The sequence below is a fragment of the Magnolia sinica genome, chromosome 11 (assembly GCF_029962835.1).
Source record: "Magnolia sinica isolate HGM2019 chromosome 11, MsV1, whole genome shotgun sequence".
NCBI classification, from domain to species: Eukaryota; Viridiplantae; Streptophyta; class Magnoliopsida; order Magnoliales; family Magnoliaceae; genus Magnolia; species Magnolia sinica.
In genome coordinates, this window is record NC_080583.1 from 7,775,921 (window position 1) to 7,795,775 (window position 19,855).

General features: G+C 36.5%; 1 non-coding gene across 1 annotated transcript; it reads left to right on the top strand.

Moving 5' to 3' along the window:
• Nucleotides 1-14,854: 14,854 nt before the first annotated feature.
• Nucleotides 14,855-14,961, top strand: LOC131219734 (small nucleolar RNA R71). The gene has a single exon (XR_009158380.1). It is a non-coding gene; the product is annotated as a small nucleolar RNA R71 (small nucleolar RNA).
• Nucleotides 14,962-19,855: the final 4,894 nt, after the last annotated feature.

Sequence of the window (19,855 nt, forward strand, 5' to 3'; positions counted from 1 at the left end):
TCTCAGTTAAAGAAGATAGTATCTATAGTACGATGGAAGCAAAATATATTGCGGTTACAGAAGCAAGCAAGAAGATGGTGTGGATGCAAAGTTTCATGAAAGAGTTAGGTAAAAAGCAAGCAGATTGCAAGCTGTACGGTTATAGTCAGAGTGCAATATACTTGGCTAAGAATTCAGTATTTCATTCAAGGACCAAGCATATTGACATCAGATATCACTTCATACATTCGTTACTGGAAGATGGATCGATTGCTCTAGATAAGATTCATACAAGTGAGAATCCTGCGGATATGCTGACCAAGGCGGTCACATGGGAGAAGCTGAAGCTCTGTTCAGCTTTGATTGGTCTTCAGGCTTGAAGATGGAGAGGTGGTGCACTCCAGATGTAGAAGACAAAGGTTTATGGTGATGTGTCTCCAAGTGGGAGATTGTTGAGATGTGGAGCCACATCTGGATGACAGCTCGACCAGTCGAGTGACCTGCTCGACCGGTCGAGTGGTCCACTCGACCAGTCGTGGACTGGCTCAACTCATTTTCCAGCGAGTTGGGATTTTGAATTTTCGAGGTGTTCGATCAGTCGTGGAATGTGCTTAACCGGTTGAGGGTGCAGCTCGACCGGTCGAAGACTCTGCGCGACCAGTCGAGCTTACGTAGATTTGAGTTCGGATTTGATTTGGACTGCAAAAATTTGAGTCGTTTTTTGTAGAGATGCGAAAGGGAAGTTACCTAAACTATAAATAGGTGTCCATAGGACTTTTCTAGGGTATGAAAAATAATTCTAAGGTATGGGCAAAGGGTTTTCTCTGTACTTCCAAGGGAGGTATTGCCTTGTAATCTTTGTTTTTCTTCATAGTGGAAGTTCGCATCCGTGGTATTTTCTCTTGTTAGGGTTTTTCCATATATATCTTGTCTTGTGGTTTTTTTGGAATGCTTTGATTCTGTTTGTAGTCTATATTTCTTCTTGTTTATCGTTTATGGATGAGACCGGAGATTGGATCTCGATTCATTGCGTTGTTGGCGTGCTGCACAACAGTTATTTATCATAAAGAACTTCATTTATTATAAACAAACAAGCTAAAATACATGAAAACCACTCATTTAAAAGTCATGTTGTGTAGCACAATCTATTTGGGAGAGAGAAATCTAGCATTTCTTGTTAGCTTGAGTTATCGAAAATGATGTGGACCAATGAGACTTAACAACACCAATTTCCTATGTCTTTAACACATACGATCCATACTCAGTTATAATTTATAACTTATATATTGATCTGGTTCAGGTTGGGTCGGGCAACCCAAGACCTCAACTCGAGCCCAACCCGAGTTCTACCGGGTTGGTTTTTGTATAGCCCAAGCCTAAGATTGGACTCGATGCATCCTGCCTAAGCCCAACCCAATGTCGGGTCAATCACGGGTCGATCGGGTTCAACCCGCCCAACTTTTAACCCTAGTGTGGAGCAATGAAAAATAACTCGGATTAGCCCTTTTTTATAATAGAAATATTCTTAAGTCTCTCTCTCTCTCTCTATATATATATATATATTAAAGATTCGATATATTCTAAGATAAACAGCTTTACATGAAGAACCATTTTTCGGGCATGACATCAACAACAGAAAGGAGAGGAGGAGCTTGTCAATCATATACTTAGAAAGGGGACCGAGGCATGTGAAGAGCGCGAAATACTAATGGACCACAGACCTGATCTATCTAGAACAAATTCCCCTTTGGGCTTAAGTGGGAGGTCATAAACTATAGTGAAGGTTTTATCTGACTGAGTGTCGCTTCCCAAACGAGCTAGGCCATCAGCCACTCTACTCGCCTCTTGAGGGATGTGATGGATTAAGAGCCTTACGATACCCTGAATGAAATTATATCTTTTTAGGCAGTAGTAGATGTTCCATGGGACCTAGGATGATTTTGAGAAAAGGGCCACCACCACTTGCGAATCGCTTTCCACTTCTATTTTGTTTATACCTAGTCTCAAGCAGAAATTGAGGCCGTCCACCACCGCTTTCACTTCTGCTTGAAAATTGGATCGCACCCCATATCCTTTGAAGAAAGAAAAAATACCCTTTGTCATCTTGGCAGATGTCTCCACTTCCCAAAGGTCCCGGGTTCCCATGGGAGGACCCATCAACGTTCAATTTCACCCATCCGATATTAGGCCTCCTCCACTTGAAAATAGATAGCCACAGGCTGGTGATTTGGGGAAGAGAAATGTCCAGATCTGGGAATACAACAGCGTTGTTACCATCACTTGTAGATGGGAGCAGGCATGCGGATGATATGATGTAGAACCATTTGCGAATTTTTGCAATAGAGTGATCCACTTTGATTTGAGACCCATCGAAGTAATTCGTATTTCTGGCGAGCCAAATTTCTCAGAAAATAAGCACAGGAGTCAGCCCTCGGAGGACTCCGATAGTTTTCTTTTCATTAGCCAAATTCCACCATTGATGTGCGCATGCTGAAGTAGATTGGCCTTTTAGGATCAAGACTGAGAAGATGGCGGAGAGGTGTGCCCATAGCCTATTGGGTAAATTTCCATTGACGAAGAGGTGATCCAACGATTCCTCTTTGCGGAAGATATCATCATAGCAGTAGTTACAGTAAGACGTGAGGAACACTCCTTTAGCTTTAACACTTATGTCCACCGGGAGAGCTCTGTTGAGCAGTTTCCAGATGAAAATGGCTAGTTCGGGAGGCAGCCTGGCCTGCCAAACCCACTTGGTCCATCTACTTCTGTTCCTTGCCGGGCAAACCATCTCCCAAAGCAGATTTGAGAGAGAATTTTTCAGATGATTCCCTAGTCTAGATGCATATGTCTTCTCCCATATGAGTGGTGATTCCTTCCTTGTGGATATGATCTATGATGCTTGGCGGAAGAAAGGAAACCAGGGGGGCAGAATGAAGGAAACCAGAGGTGTCGATAACTTCCTAGACTTTCAGTTGTCTAAGGTGAGTAGGGATAGGCTCTGATACACTGTTAGCAAGGATACTGAGATCGAACCAGTTTGTGAACCAGAAGTTGTAGGAACCTTCCCGTAGCATGTATTGCACATATAAGCATTAATATTATGGAAAAGTGTTATGGTTAATACATAGACAATTATAGATTATTTAGAAATTGCATACTTTGTATACAAAGAATTCAAATTAGACATTCAATTTATAAACCAGAGTTTAGGTATATTGTAAAAAATTTACATGTGCTTCATTAGCTAATTATATGATTGGTGAACATTTATAAAAAGGTTAATAAATGAAAAGTCCAATTGTCCGATTTTAACAAATAAGTGTTCACAAATTAGTGGTTTGAATTTCTCAACCAGTCTATTTTTTAGAATGTGACATATAGATGATAGGTTCTATAATGCCCATAAAAAATTCAAATTTAATAAAATAATAATAATAATAATAATAATAAAAGTTTTTTTTTTAAAATATTATCTTATCTTTTCTGCATCTTATTCTTATCTTACATCTATCTTTAATCATTCTCCCTTATATATACCCTTAACCCTCTCCATATCTCTCAAGTCTCAATCCCTTAAATAAGTTTTCCTTTTACGGAGTGTGTCGTAAGAGTAGTTCCACTCCAACTTAGATATTAAGAAAAAAGCACCATGCGACAACTAAGAAAGGGAGAAAGATATAGGATTTTGGAGAGCTTATATATGGTAAGTTTATAGTCTATTCTTTCATTATTTTTAGTGCATTTAATGTAATTTAATTCGATCTATGCAATGAACGGTGTGGATTGGTCACATGTTTATCACATTGATATGTGGGTAGATATAATGTAAAGATGATGGAAGCATAAAATTAAGGGTATGTTTGATTTTTGGGCTCAAGTGTAATTACCATGTAAATGGGTAATAATTATTTACCTAGGTAATTACCACATCTTTCCTAGTGCAGATCTGACAACTTACTTTCTTAACACTTAAATCAAGAAATTTACAACATCAATGTAGGGCCCATAGAGATGTATGTTACTTATCCACACCGCTCATTTGTTATGCCAGCCAAATTTATGACATGAGCAAAAAAATGAGGCTGATCCAAAGCTCAAGTGGACCACACCATAGTAAACAACGGGAATCGAACACCTACCATTAAAAACTTCTTGGGGCCTTTAAAAGTTTTGGATCAAGCTGATATTTGTATTTTCTCCTTATCCATGTCTATGTGACCCTATGAACGGGTTAGATGATGAAAAAACCTCAATGTGGGCTTAGTGAAGAAAATAACTTTCAATGGTGGATGAATTAAGGCCACTGTTTCCTTTCGTGTGAGCCATTTAAGTGTTGGATCCGCCTCATTTTTCGATCATGCTCCAAAATGTTCTAATAAAATAGATGGACAGTGCGGATATATCATGTACATTATGGTGGGGTCCACATATTTAAGTCAAAACTTTTGTTTCGATTTTCGAGGTAGAATTACTTTTATGTTTTCAAATAGGTGAAAAAGTAATAATTACTTATTTACCATGATTTACATGTATCATGGAAAATCAAACAGGCCCTAAATGCGAAGTTTCTTATCACAAAGATTGAATGGTGTGCATTTGGTAGAATTAAATTAGATTTGTATAGATCATACGATCCCTACGGACAAAATATACAAGGCCCTAACTTCCAGATCAATTTGACCATCGGATGGGCCACACTGATCAGATCTGAAAATGTTTAATAAAGAAATCTTAGATTTCTACACAACTGATTGGTATCACTTAGCGTAAAAGGTCAAGATGGGCCATCGGTGTATATGTGGTTAGATCCACAACATTTATCCAATGTGTAGAGGCAAAATATGCCAAGACCTTAAGAATCTGGATGATCTAATCATCTGGTAGGCCACCTCGATCAATCATTTGCCATTCAATTTTAGGATCTTAAAAAGAGAATTTAAAATTTGATAATTGAATTTAATGAACATATTTAATCATTTAGGGCTTGTCTACTTAGGACGTTAATCAAAGATGGGCCCCACCGTGTAATATAACTAGATGAATAATAATGTAGTGGATATAATTAATTGGATTTCTAAATTCAAACCAGCCTGATTACCTTGTGGATTCTACACTACCAAACTCAGGTGAGTAACTCAACGTGTCTCATGATTCATTGGAATTAAAATAACTTGTTTGTGATGGTTTGAATGATTGATGTACTGATTTGAGTATTTTATTACAATGTTATTTTTAATTGCTGTGAATGTATACAGCGATAAATCACATGCTAATCTGTACAAAATTACATGAATTCTAATAATTATACATTGAATTCGCTTATTAAAACAAATATCTATGACAATTATGAAAATGATACATTTATACATCATCTATCATTCATTGTATTTGCATAATACATTGTCGATCCTAATGGTCCTCCATGAATGAAATGTCGATCCTATGAGCCCTCCCTGGAAGAAATGTCGATCCCGGTAGAGTGTTACTAGATGCGGGCTATGCCCAAGCTTACCAAAAGGTGAAAGACTACCCAATGGGTGGATGCGGGTTGATGACCTCCAACCCAAGCAGATGGATGATCATCCCTTTTGATGTATTCATACATCATTACATCCATATCATTGTGCATACTCTGTTTCTATTATATTTTAATTTTAATAAGCATGAACTATGCTGGGTTTTCTCACTAAGCTTAGCCAGCTTATATTTTTTATTAATAGAAAAACCATACAGATGAGCAATTAGCTGATGAGTTGGTGCAAGAACAAGAAGTTGTAGTTGAAGTGGTGCACGACACACGTGAGTGTTCACAACCCCAAGTGTAGGGTCGCGATGTAGTAATAACTTGGTAAGACCAAGGTCGAATCCTTAAGGACTAAACTTGAACGTATTATGAAAATAACTAGAATTAGAACTAGAAAAAGATCTAAATCTAAATTTGGAATAAGTGAGAATAATTGTGAATAATGTTTATGAAAATTTATGAATTGACAGGTGGGAGATAGGGTGACAAGAATCCACTTGTAGCTATCAAGATGCTACCTTACTTGATTCAAGGAACACAATTGGAATTTGAGTCATATCCTATCCAATTGGAAGATAAAATAATTTGAATCAAATCTAAACTTTTTATTGACCTAATTATTAATAGAGGAGAATTGTGATGATTGGAAGGGATTCCATCACCCTACCATGCCCAAGAGACGATGGTAAACAATAATATTTACCAATCTCACAACCTTAAAATAGGAAAAGAAGATATCCAAAACTATCACAATATCTATATTGTAATTTGAGTCACAATAAATCAAAGAAAACTGAAAATATTCCTTTAATATCAAATTAGAATTTAATAAAGTTCAACATAAATAAGAATCAAAGCAAGATAAATATCCTCACACACTACAAGCTTTACCTCTTAGCCCTATATAAGAGGTTTAGTTAACCATAGACATGATTAAACTAAAAACTCTTAAATAAAACATGAAAAAAAAACTAAGGAAGAGGAAGAAAAAATCTTGGGAGACTTCTCCACCCTTTGGCTTCACTCCTTAGACCTTAAAAGATGGTTTGGGATGTCCTAGGGACTCCTATTTATAGTTGTGAAACACTGTCTTTCGCACTGCCTTGAAATTTCTGCAAACTGACTTTGAAATCAGCTCAAATTTATGCAGCCGCGTTACGCTTTGGTCGGACCGAAATCGAGTTTGAATCATGATAGGATTTTATTTCAGCAGATGTCCAATTTCGGTCACACTGAGCTTGGGTTCGGTTGGACCGAATTAATCATCGGTCGGACCGAATTAACTCCAAAATTCATTGTTCTTTACTAGAGCTTTTCGTGCACTTTCAGTCGCACCAAATCATTATTTGGTCAGACTGAATTATCCTTCGGTCGAACAGAATTAGCTCTGAATTTCATCGTTGGTTGTTGGACTGTTTTGTACAATTTCGGTCGGACCGAACCTGTCTGTTTTCTGTTGCGGATTTTAAAATCTTTCGAATAATTTATTCATCATTTGTACTTAGTTGCTTTAGATCTTTAGCATGTGAATTCTTAATTCTTGGTCTCCTAGATCCATCCTTTGCCTTGGTCATGATTCTTGAGCATAAAATCTGTACTTTTAGCATTCTTTTCAATCCAAGCTCTTAGATTCACTTCACAGTATAAACATGTATAAAGTATTCCATTAAACATTATCATGTTCATAAAACTAAGATATAAATAGGGAAAATATGTAATGTTTGACATGCAACACACCCTCAATCAGCATTTTGCTAGTCCCAAGCAAAACATGCATGGCATAATCTTCAATTCTCAATGTTCAAACCTCTTTCGGAAAATAATCTTTTGTGTAAACAAGTATGAATGACTATAATCCACAGAGGAGAGAGTGAAAACTTGAAAACCTAGAGCCGAATCAAGTGAGCAATCAATCAAATAGGTTATTCATTAATCACTTAAGAGCATAAGTTCATATATTAAGTTTTTTCAACGTACTGAGTGATTTCCAACTTACTTTTCATAAAAAATACTATCATTTTATAATCTTAGCTATGCTCATCACCTCAAGACTAATTGAATAATCAAGTGCTGATTCCGAACTTATCCCCCCCCACCCCCCGCCGTTTTTTTAGTTTTTGATTTTATATTGATGGTCTCTTTTTATTCATTCTTTTCAGACATTACATCTTTATTCTTTTTAAATTATTCATTTTTTTCATTCTTTTCCGGTCTTTTCTATCATACATGACCTTTTTGTCGATCTCACTGTTTTTTTAACTAGTTCTTTTCATCTTTTTTTAAGGTGGATGAAATTTTCCAGACTTAATTCTCAACACTTATCAAACTAACAATCAGAAATTCTAACATAATTCACATAAAGTAAATTGAATGTGACTTGCGATTTAGATCAACATGATATTCAAACTTCCTCTTAATTAATCAAATGCAAGAACTTAAGTGATAATTTACTCAGTTGATCAAACTCTAACAATTTAAAATTCAATCTTTATATTATCATTATACGTAAGGCATTCTTAATTACATAAACTATCATTTTTTGAGCAGATTTTTAATTTGAAAAATTAAAAATTTTTAGAATTTTTTGCTTAAAGACTAAGAAAACACTGATTAATTTACCTAATCCATACCCCCAACCTAAAATCTACATTGTCCTCAATGTAAAAGATATAAGCATGTAATGCACATGAGGCAATGAAAAGAAATGGGAAGTGATAGGAAGGTAATACTTGAATAAGAAGAATTGAAGCTTTTCTAAAGTTCTCAACATGTAGATGAGTTAGCAGGAAGACTAAACAATATGCAATCAAATTACCCTAATCCTAAATCCTATAAAAGCAATAAACCTAATCATAAACTCGGAAAGCAAGGAATAACTACTCAGTCATGCAGCCAGGTTCCTCCTCCAGCCAATATCTCGATAAATTTCTCAGTAGATTTCTTAACAAGATCATCCAAAAGCCCTTTTTGCAATAGGCTTGGATGCATTGGAGCATGAATGTTCAGAGAAATTTATGAACCTCAACATAAAATTTTTTTTACTCTCCTGAGGTGTCCAAAGTAGATAAAATTCACCCGTGACATAAAAATTTTCAATGTTAGTGCACCATGGTGAATCAGAGACTATAAGTAGGTGAAATTCAGAAAAATTCTCATTAGATAGTGTAGTCTCAACACATTCTGAAGTTTCAAACTTCGGTTCAATTTTCAGCTCCTCCTCCTTTAATGGTAAAAACTCAGGATCTGTGGAAGGAGGTGCTTCAAAGAAATGATTCTCTTGGTCGGTATCAACTACCAAGGTATTTTCTCGTGGGGCATTCACTATGTCTTGAATCATATAGTCATTAGAATTCTCAAAGTGTATCAAACAAACTTTTAAAGAGTTGAGACATTCAGTTGAAAGGGGCTCATTCACCACATTGAAGTCTGTGAAGATATGCCCAATGACTCCTTTATCTTCTTCGAGAGTAAAAATGAGCATACTCTCCTATTCTTTCTTAAGGTGTGTAATGCCCTGAATTTCGGGGGTCGAGCAAAGCTCCACTCCCGAGATCCAGCATATCACTTATGTAACATGGATAATGATGTTTAGATGTCATCCATAGCAATGCATTAAACATGAGTGAGATTATACTAAAACAACATATCATACTTTGAAAATATAATTAAATTAAGCAAGCGAAAGACTGAAATATATATATATATATATATATATATATATATATATATATATATATTTAAATATGTGAGTGTTTTACCAACTCCAGAGTATGAGTATGTAACCAGGCTGAACATATACAAGTATTGTTTCAAAATATAAAAAAAGGAAAAATGTAAAGTGTTCAACTAAACCAAAATCCCAGTGTTCCCTGTGCATCAGCACGAGGTCCACATCGATCCGCTTGATAATTGAAAGTGGGAGAACTCCTCCTCATCCATGTAGTTCTGCTCCATAGCATAAACTACCTCAGTACCTGCATCTAAACCATAGTCTGGTTGGTGTTTTAAAACACCATTCCAGGTGGAAATGAGTAGTTAATTCAGTAGAACTATAAAGCAAATGTTAACATGTTATCAAGTCAATCAAGTAGTAATGATAAAGCAATATACAATAAGCATTTCCTAACTAGTCTTATTAATGTAGGGATGGTATGTAGTAATGATGTATGCCATCACATGAAGCTCCCTCACAAGTGACTTCATCAACCGTTCGCACATGACAAACTCCCTAAACGTGCCATTCATCGCCAAAGCACATGCAATGCGGTGTATGGTCGTGTTAGCCGAGTAATTAATTAGGCTCATTCAAACAGTAGATTTGGGAAGCTAAGGTACCTCCCTTTATATCATTTATCTAACCGAAAGATCCATATAGGGTCGTCAATCCTAGTCGATCACTATGATAGGCAAGTTGTAGGGCATCACCCCTAATGAAAAGCAGTGGATAAATAAATTTAAGAGTTTATACTCACGGTTACTACGGGGAGGCTCGTCACCTCAGCGCAGGCCGACAGCTTGAATACAGTGTCTCATACCACCGTATTCGGTTCACGAGTTTGAGGTGCTTACTGGTCACTACGGGGAGACTTGTCACCCCAACGTAGGCCGACAACTCGACCATAGTGTCCCATACCACCATGCCCAGCTCATGAGTCTTAGCGAATCGTGGTACCATGGTTAAAATAGGCTTTTATACTGGTGGGGGTATCTTAGATTCAAGTAGTGACGTTCATATATGATGAATATACAATAAACCAATCGGTTTGTTAGGGAAGTTTGATTGGTACAGGCACAAACCGATTTAATCAACATGGAGTGCATGAGCATCCCGTGTGGCCTAACCACTACCGATAATCCTCGTGCGACCCGGATTTGTCGAATTTTTCCGATGTGACGCTACTAATTCGGCCACCTGAAAAGGGATCATTACCGATTGTCTGGACTACGTTGTAGCCCCAATCTTAATCAGATGTAGTGAATAAATACATATGATAATCATTACAACATTTGACAAACAATCCAAGTAGGTACTTCATTTGAGCATTTTATCAAACACCTTAAACATGTTAACAAACACTTGCATTTTATTCATAAATTGCGTAGATCGAGGCAAGTATGATTACATGAAATAAATTATACATACGTACAAGTTACTGCAAAATTCTATCTTAATACTTGTAATAAGTACAAGTCATCCACAATTTCTCATTCAAACAATTAGACTACACTATACCAAATACATAGACTAGGTTAGTTACAACACATATTTTAGCGATTCCTTATACAGAGAGGTTAACTTACATATGTCAATGAGTAACCTTAAATAAAAAATCATGGAACGTACAAATCATATTCAAATACTCTTTCAAACATTTCAATAAACACATGGAATGCATATTTTTCCCAAAACAGTTTATACATGTATATTATATAGAAATCGGTGTATCTAAGATAATATGACAGCAATCAAGTCAGACATAAATCATTAGCTAACATTGAAAGCATTAAAAACCATAAACTAAATGTTTATAGTCCGCACCTTTTGTCGGAATACTCGATTCGGACGTGGTTCAAACATTACGTTTCGAAAAACAGAACGTCGGACACCTAAATAATGAAATAGGTTAGCTATTTCGTCAATTACTCTATTTGAATCTCTAAATCAAGATTAGGGTTAGAATTTTTTACCCAAATCCTAGCTGAGATGGATCGTGTAGCTAAATAGGAGAGGTGATTCAGCACGTGGAGTAGCGGGAAAGAATCACAGCAACGATCTCGCTATTTCTCTCTTCTCTCCTTACTCTTTTCTCTTCTTTTCTCTCTTCTCTCTCCTAGGGTTTGGAAAAAATCATATGGGAGAGATATGAGGTGGTTTAAGGGCTATATATAAGGCCAGATTGATGCAAATGGCCTTAGGGCCATGGTATACTTGGTTTCTATCCAAAGGGCGACTGTTTTTGACAAATAGGGCCCATAGGAAGGTCCACAACTCACATATGTCGCAAGGTAAGTTCCCTGATAATAGATCTATGCCATGACGTGCATTTTGGTGCGGTCAGATTAACTGATCAATCGTGGGAGACCCGTGTCAGATCAACGACCGTACTTACTCAATCGGGGCCAAAAATATACGGATATGTACAGAAAAATTTTCTTTCTCCATGGGTGAAGTTTGGTCAGAAACCAACGGTCTGGAATCCTCAATTTCACGCGAGAGCGAACCGCTCAATTCACTTAAGTTTCATTACATTTTCAAAAGATATTCACGTTTCTCACACACTTTGCTCAGGGCTCAAGTTGTGCATTTCAAGACATTATCTGGGCTTGATTCCCATGATGATTGTCAAGTCTAATAAGATGGATATAATCCTATAGTTTCACGGTTATCGAACCTTCGACGTGCAGTCTAGGTCCGATACGAAGTTTTAATGTACTCCCAAGAGTGATAGGCTCTTGGGATTTCTCTTAAGTTTTTAAGGGACGTTGAGTTAATTGTATTAATGATTTTGGGTCTTGCCATTTGTGGAAATGGTGGTTCGAGTTAAATCCACCAATTATTTAATTTAGTACTTAACTAAATTTCGCTCTAATTATGACAAAATAAGGTCATAGGGTAGTTCTATGTCCTTTTTTGGTACTTTTAGTTAGTATATTATTTTAATTTTTTTAGTAGTTCATCATTAAATCTACTTTATCTTTACCAAATTTTATTAAATTTCATGTTTTAGAAAAATTTTAAAAATTCTGGAAGTAGTAGCTGTCCGAACTAATAATTTTTAGATAGTTGTCACATCAACCTAGATTTAACTATATTAAATTTTTTATTTTATTTTTCACTTATTTTTATATGAAACTAGACTTATCAAGCCTTAATTTAGCTTTTGAATTACCTAAATCGGAGTTATATTGAGGGAGATATGACTTTTTGAAGTCGGTCAAAAAATACAGAAAATTACAGTGATGGTCCACCAAAATTTAGTGCACCGGCGGCGGCGCACCGCCGACTGGGCAGTGGCGCCGCGCCCCTTTGGTGGTCCTGTGGTGATTCCCCCACTCAGTTCTTGAAACGAGTGTATCTTGCAAATCGGAATGATTTATTCGATGTGCAATATATGATTTTGGTGTAAGAGAAGCTAAGCTATCCAAATAACCTGGTTATTTTCCTAGATTCCATCAGGTTAATGGTCTAAAGTCCATTTTATTTATATTTTTATTATTTATAGTAAATTTTAGTTTAATTATTGTTCTTCATCATTTAAACTTTAGGATTTATGTCTAATATGAAAGTACTTACAAAAATTTGAAGAATAAGGTGGTGAAAGGTGAGATTTTTGAAGGAAATGGGTTGAAAATGGGATTTGAGACTTTAGGATTGAGTTTTAAGAAGTCATTGTCCAAGGACATCTAACTCCAAGTTGGCAAAAGTCTAGGACGTTACAAGGTGGGATGAAATTATCACCGGGTATGTCTCATCTTGACCTAAGTAAACATGTTTAATATTAATAGGTAATGGTTTCAGGTCAAGCTTCAGTGCCTTGAGACTAGAGGGTAGAGGCATTATGTTGGTTTGGGGCAATTTCTCAAATTGTGGCCTCCTCCGATTAATTTCAAGTACCGGCGCAACATTAAGTATGACATCCATCTCTTTAATCGTGTCATCATTCAAATAAGGGGAGTGGGCCATGCACATCTTTAGAGGATCAGAGTATATATTTGGGGTTGCTCTATCTTCCACGAAAGAGTCGATTATGTTGATGTCATGGATATCGTCAATATCTTCTGACTATTTGCTTATGTTGACAAAGATATTAAGCTCCAATGTCATGTTTCCGAAAGATAAACTCATAACTCCATTCCTACAATTAATTATGACATTTGATGTATCTAGGAATGGATGACCAAGGATGATAGGGATCTGAGTGCTCATATCTACGATGAGTTGAGTATCCAGGACGAAAAAATCTACCAGATAGTAGAATTTATCAACTTGGACTAACACATTCTTGATTATCCCTCTCGGTACACGGATCGAACGATCAATAAGTTGTAATATGGTCCGGGTGGGTTTTAATTCACCTAGACCCAATTGTTCGTATATCGAGAAAGAAATCAAATTAACGCTTGCTCCCAAGTAAATAAGTGCGTGCTTTATTTGGTGATTTCCAATTTTACAGGTGATAGTTGGGCTACCAGGATCTTTATATTTTTGTGGCACATCTTGCTTGAGGATGACACTCACTTTTCTGTCAGAAAAATTTTCTGTTGAATAGTCTTCTCTTGGTTGTATATAAATCTTTCAAAAATTTGGCATAGGAGGAAAATTGTTTTACAACGTCTAACAGAGGGATGTTGACTTTCACTTATTTTACCACCTCTAGAATATTTTGTGAGTTAGTTAGAGGTTTTGATGCAATCAACCATTGGGGGAATGACGCAATCGGCTTACTCATTTTTTTCGGTTCTTCCTCATGTGGGGCATTGATAGGTCCATCGTTCTCAGTTCCTTCCGGGTCCTTATGCTTTTCAGCTCTCATCAGAATGGTTTTATCAATAATCTTCCCACTCCTAAGAGTGGTAATAGACTTAGACTACTCTATTTGACTTAAAGGGCTTGGGTCACTTATTTCATATTGTGGTTTAAGGTTGGGGAGAGGTTGGGCCGAAAGGATCCTTTTCTCCTTAATCGATTTGTTCATCTCAAGCCCTTGCATGACCTTTTTAAGGCCTTGAAAGGCTTGTAACATACCCTGATTAAAAAGCTCTTGATTTTGAATATATTTCAAGACCGGATCCTCTTGAGGGTTCCTTTAATTCAAAATTTGGTTAAGGATCCCTTGAGAGGTAGCAGTTTGTTCGTTCCTCCAACTGAAATTTGGATGGTTCTTCCAACTTGAGTTATATGTATTTGAGGTGGGTCCACTAAAATGTCTTTGGTAGTTGTTTACGGCATTCAATTGCTTATTCAATATTTTTTTAAAAGCAGGTATTGTTGGACAATTTTCAGTTGTATGTACGTTGCAAGCATAAATACCGCAAACAACTTCCTTAGCCTTATCCTTAAGTTCCTTGGCCTCAATTTTCCTTGTGAGATTGATCACTTTAGTTTTTATATCATCTCCCTCTTTCAAAATATATATTCCACCCCTCTCCTTTGATTGAGTAAGCTTAGAAGTGGTATTGTGTCTTGGGGAGATATCACATGATTGTGCGTTTTCAGTAAGTTTGTCAAAGTAGTCCCACACATCATCAACATCTTTGTTCATGAATTTCCCATTGCACATCATCTTGACCAATTGACACATGGAAGATGTCAGTCTATCGTAGAAGAAATTTATTATGCGCCATGTTTTAAAGCCATGTTGTGGGTATAAACTAACAAGATCCTTGAACCGCTCCCAACATTAGAAGAATGTCTCATCTTCCTTTTGGGCGAAGTTCATGATCAACTTCCTGATGGTGTTCGTCTTATGGTATGGGAAGAATTTCTTTATGAACTCCCTTGTCTTGTTGTTCCATCTGCCAATGGATCGTTGTCGTAGTGAGTGCAACCAAGTCTTAGCTTTTCTTTTAAGGAGAAGGGAAAGAGTTTAAGCCTGATCATGTCCTCAGACACATTAAGAAAGTGTACAGTAGCTATTATCTCATCAAACTCTTTCATGTGTAGATATTGACTTTCAGATTCACGTCCATGATGTTGGTATTCCATTAAGAATTATTATGTTCATAAAACCAAGATATAAACAGGGGGAAATATGTAATATTTGATACTCAATAGTGAGACGTAGCCATACTTATCGGAAGAGGAACTGACCACATTTGGAATATTCCTAATTATTTAATTAGAATTTTATTCGTTAGGATGATCTGATTAATTGTAGGATTTTAAGCATTTGATTAATTTTTATTTAATTGAATTGTTCTAAGTCTGTAGGAAGTATTCATTGGTAACTTGTATTGATTGGTGAATGATGCTTAATTTATGCTAATTGAATTTTTATATATGTTGAGAATGGACAGATGTTGGTGCTTAAATCATTTGTGTGAATGATTGTGAATGGACCTAGTTGGAATGTAAAAATAAATATTACTTTTGTCTCTGAATAATAGTATAATGGAATGAAGTTAGTACACTTTGTATACGAGTTAAGACTCAAAACTCGGGTCTGAGGGTGCACACTGTACTCGAATTTCGGGGCTTAACAGGTTTTGCAGTTTACTCATTTTGTTTATATTAATTTCTCCCTTGTGTACAGTTTCCTTATATGAAGCATCGTATGCAACTAGAATGTTAAATAATTCCTATGTAGTAATATACACACTTACAGAAGGCTAATGATCTTATGAGATAACTACATGGAAACCTTTCCATACACAATATTTCATTTTGATTTGGTTTAATTTTCAATTTAACTTCTACAGTTGATCTTGATTCGATCTCATTCTGTCTCGGCCTTAGCTTAACCTTGCCCTCAAAGGCCAAGGCTAGGGTCTAGGCCTCTTTCACCAATTAGGAGTAGGGTTGTTGTACTTTATTTTTAGCCATTCCTGGAATAGCCAATCAGGGAATGATATATGTTGTTGCACAAAGAGGATATAACACATGGAATAATCTTTAAAGATATTTGGATCACTTTTTATGGAAGCACAGTTGGTGTTGAGCTGCATAGTACACGTCATCATCAGATACTCTCTCAACAACCAATTGAGCTTAAATTAATGTGATTAAGAGGCTGATACTCTGTAGGGCACTATAAGGTAAGGTTGTTCATGCCCGAATTTAGTGAGCCCCATCTTTTGCCAATACGAGTGATCCAAACTGTTCATTTCAATTGTCCTGATGTCTAATGCTATGTGTGACCTATTTATTTTAACACTAATAATATTGGTTTTTCACGGCACAACCCCAATAATATATTCAACCTATGTTGAATTGAAAATTTTCAAAAGTTTCTTTCAACATCCATTCTTTTTGTATAATGTGGACCACTAGATGACTAAATTGGGGCAACAGGCTGGGCCATTCATCATTGGCCCCAGACCCAAGCCAGCCCAAATACAGGACTTAGATTTCAATCCCTGCCCCAGCCTTTTGGCCAAGTTTAGCAGCACAAGCTCTAGCCCTACGGGGCTAGGTTGCCCGTGGCAGGCGAGGTCACCTGACCTATTGGCACCTTACTGAAGGGAATGTGGCATCGACCTTGTATATTCAGTATATACAGTTGTTTATGCATACCTAATTATATTTTTATGTACTAACTTGTTAGTAACATGGTGTGAAGATTTGTCAAAGAATGTCCAAATAATTGTGTGAACAGGAAATTATTGAATGATTACAGTTTCAACCAATTCCAATCTATTGTCTTTGAGAGAGAGAGAGAGAGAGAGAGAGAGAGAGAGGAAGCCCATCCAAGAAACACCATTGCAATGACATGGATGAACTTAGGGTTTTTTTTTTTTTTTTTTTTTTTTTTTTTTTTTTTAAACACCCATACACATGCATTGTTTAATTTATATTTCACAGTTGAATGGACATTTTCGAGTTTCAATGACCCTCTTACCAAAATCTGATCTTTTCACTATTTATTAAAAACACAAAAACTAACCTCAATGTTAACCATGGTTTAAAAAGTCACAATTTGGCTTTGTTTGTTTGTATTTGATAATTGAGTAGACATTCTTTAAGTTTCAATGTCCCTCTTCTCAAAATTTAGTCTTTCCATGATTTATTTTAAAATAAAAAAAAAAACAAAAAAAAAACATAAAGCTGACCTCATAGTTAACCATGGTTTAAGGAATCATAATTGTGTTTGTTGGTGTTGTTGTCTAGGATAAGTCATGGTTTAATAAGTCATTTTTACACTTTTTTTTTTTGGTCTAATCTGGTCAACAACCGGGCGAAATTGACTAGGCGATCCGAGGTTATTTGTTTGATTGGGTATTATAAAACGTCAGTTCAAACCCGAAAAGTAATAAATTGCTGTATAATATGAAAAATCAAAAGTAGGATTTCATAAACCCAAGGTTGTATGTATTGGCAATATTTTCAATTTACCATGGAAAATTACTGAGCTACTTAAAAAATAATAATATGGTACGATCTCCATTTTTGTGCTTTTAAGAAAAGGTATGAGGAGAATTCAGTGAGGACCACCATGATTCAGGACCACCGTGATTCCGTGAGGACCACATTAGCATTTTTGCCCATTTCCAAAACAATTCATGTGAAACTAGCAACCAAAAATATTCCATGGGCAATGTTCGAGACCCTGTCAGTTTTTGCAGCATTTTCCACTCATGGATGCCAAACAAGACATGCATGTATACAATACTCATCTTTTCCGGAGAGGTGGAAGAAAGATCCGTTATCTAGCCGGAGCATTTTCTTTATTTTTCTAGAAAAAATCGATTATTTATAAAATTTAGAGGAAACAATTTGATGTGAGAGAACCCAAAATTAAAAAAATAAAAACCATTAATTTTAGAATATTTTTTTCTAAAAAAAAATGATATCTATATATATTTTTTTAATTATTGGCAAGATTGTCTAATAATATTAATTAGCAATGGAAATTGATACAGATGAAACGTTTACATGAGTTGAAGCCAGCTAAAATAACGGCAACTACATTACTCTCTAAGTTACCAATATTCTTCTACCACATGACATCAGGGTGTCTCCATCTAATTTCAAGGTATGACTCCCCTGTTGGGTCTATAACCCAACTTCTTGCTGATGTGTGGCTACAGCCACCATGGAACAGAAAAAAAAAAAAAAAAAACTGAAAGAGAAAAGAGCTGAATTGCCGAACTGTTTGAATGAATTGGAAACGATTACACTGGTGCCATTTATAGGCTTTTCTCCTTATGTGAAAAGATAAAAAAATCCCCATCTAGATGCTTCCTAAGGGTAGCTAAAGAAAGAAAAAATCCAGAAAGAAATCTACTACTTGTCCTAACATAGCTAGCAATCTAAACTTAGAAAAAAAAAAAAAATCTAAACTCACAGCTAGCTCACACAGTATGCACAACTAGCTCAAAGATCCTTACACGGTTTTGGATTTGCACAAATCCACCACCATGTCCAACACTCCCCTTCAAACCAAAACCAGCTTCATTCCAAGCATTGATCTAAGTCTCCTGATTGTGTCAGTCGGCAATGCTTTGGTGAAGATGTCTGCCACTTGTTCAGTGGTGTGACAGTATTCTAGCTTAACCAATTTCTACTTTACTTGATCTCTAAGAAAATGATATCTTGTGTCGATGTGCTTGCTCCTTCTATGTTGAACTGGATGTTTGGCAAGTTCGATTGCCGACTTTTTGTCCACGTATATAACAGTAGATTCCATCTGTGGATGCTTTAGCTCATTTAGCAGATTCCTTAGCCAGATCGCCTCATATACAGTGGATGAAGCTGCTACGTACTCAGCTTCACATGTAGACAGGGGACCACACTTTACTTCTTTGAATTCCATGTGAATGCTGTCGACCCAAGATAAAAAGCATAGCCTGTGGTGCTTTTTCTTTCATCTTGGTCACCACCCCAATCACTATCAGAGTATCCATATAGCATCGCCTCATCATCATATGGATAAAAGAGACCAAACTCAATAGTCCCTTTGATATACCTCAATACTCGTTTTGCAGCTAGCTAGTGTGACTCTTTTGGCGCTTCCATATTTAGACTTAGAAGCCCAACACTATAGACTATATCTGGCCTAGTGATTGTAAGGTACCTTAAGCTTCCGATTAGGCTATTAAATAGAGTTGAGTCGACTTTTCTTCCTTCTCCATCTTTTGTGAGCTTCAGACCTGTTGTAACAGGTGTATTTACGGCTTTACAGTCGACCATCTGAAACTTCTCAAGAAGTTCCTTTGTGTACTTCTTCTGGGATATGTAAATGCCATCGATTTGTTGCTTCACTTCAATGCCCAAGAAAAATGACATCAATCCACCATCAGTCATCTCGAATTCTTTTAACATAGCCTGCTTGAATTCTTCAAACATCGCCTGGCTGTTCCCAGTAAACAGCAGATCATCAACATATATACAAGCTATAAGCATATCACCACGAGCATTCTTCTTTGTGTAGATGACATGCTCATACGGACATTTGACAAAACCATTCTCTTGAAGATAACCATCGATCCAAGCATTCCAAGCACAAGGAGCTTGCTTCAACCCATACAGAGCTTTATTCAGCCGATACACCTTGTGTTCCTTCCCTTGCATGACAAAGCCTTCAGGTTGGTCAACGTAAACTTCTTCTTCGAGTACTCCATTTAGGAATGCGGATTTTACATCCAGTTAGTAGATCATCCAACTGTGATGAGCTGCAAGGGGGATTATCATTC